Here is a 390-nt window from a genome sequence, read left to right on the forward strand (position 1 = left end):
CATCTGTTGTTGGATTCTTATTGATAAACTCTGTTAAAATGAAGTTATTGTCGTTTTGATTATAAAGTAAGAGGATCTTGAAACTGCAGTTGTCACAAGCAAAGTAATGTTTGCTCATGCATTGGTTATATATATACTTTTTTGTTGACTTTATTTGATTTTCCAAATTTGATAGTTGGGTTATGCTTTTACACTACATTCATCTTTTGGAAATTTGAACAGGTAAAATTAATTGTGCCATGCCCATGCTACATAAAACTGAGTGTACAAAATACCTTCCTAATATTACGTTTGTCATCAGAACAGCCTCAATTTGCTAGGGCATGGACTACAAGGTGTCAAAAGTGTTCCACAGGGATGCTGGTCAATGTCTATGCCAATGCTTCCCAT

This window comes from Oncorhynchus masou, chromosome 29, assembly GCF_036934945.1.
Source record: "Oncorhynchus masou masou isolate Uvic2021 chromosome 29, UVic_Omas_1.1, whole genome shotgun sequence".
Taxonomy (NCBI): domain Eukaryota; kingdom Metazoa; phylum Chordata; class Actinopteri; order Salmoniformes; family Salmonidae; genus Oncorhynchus; species Oncorhynchus masou.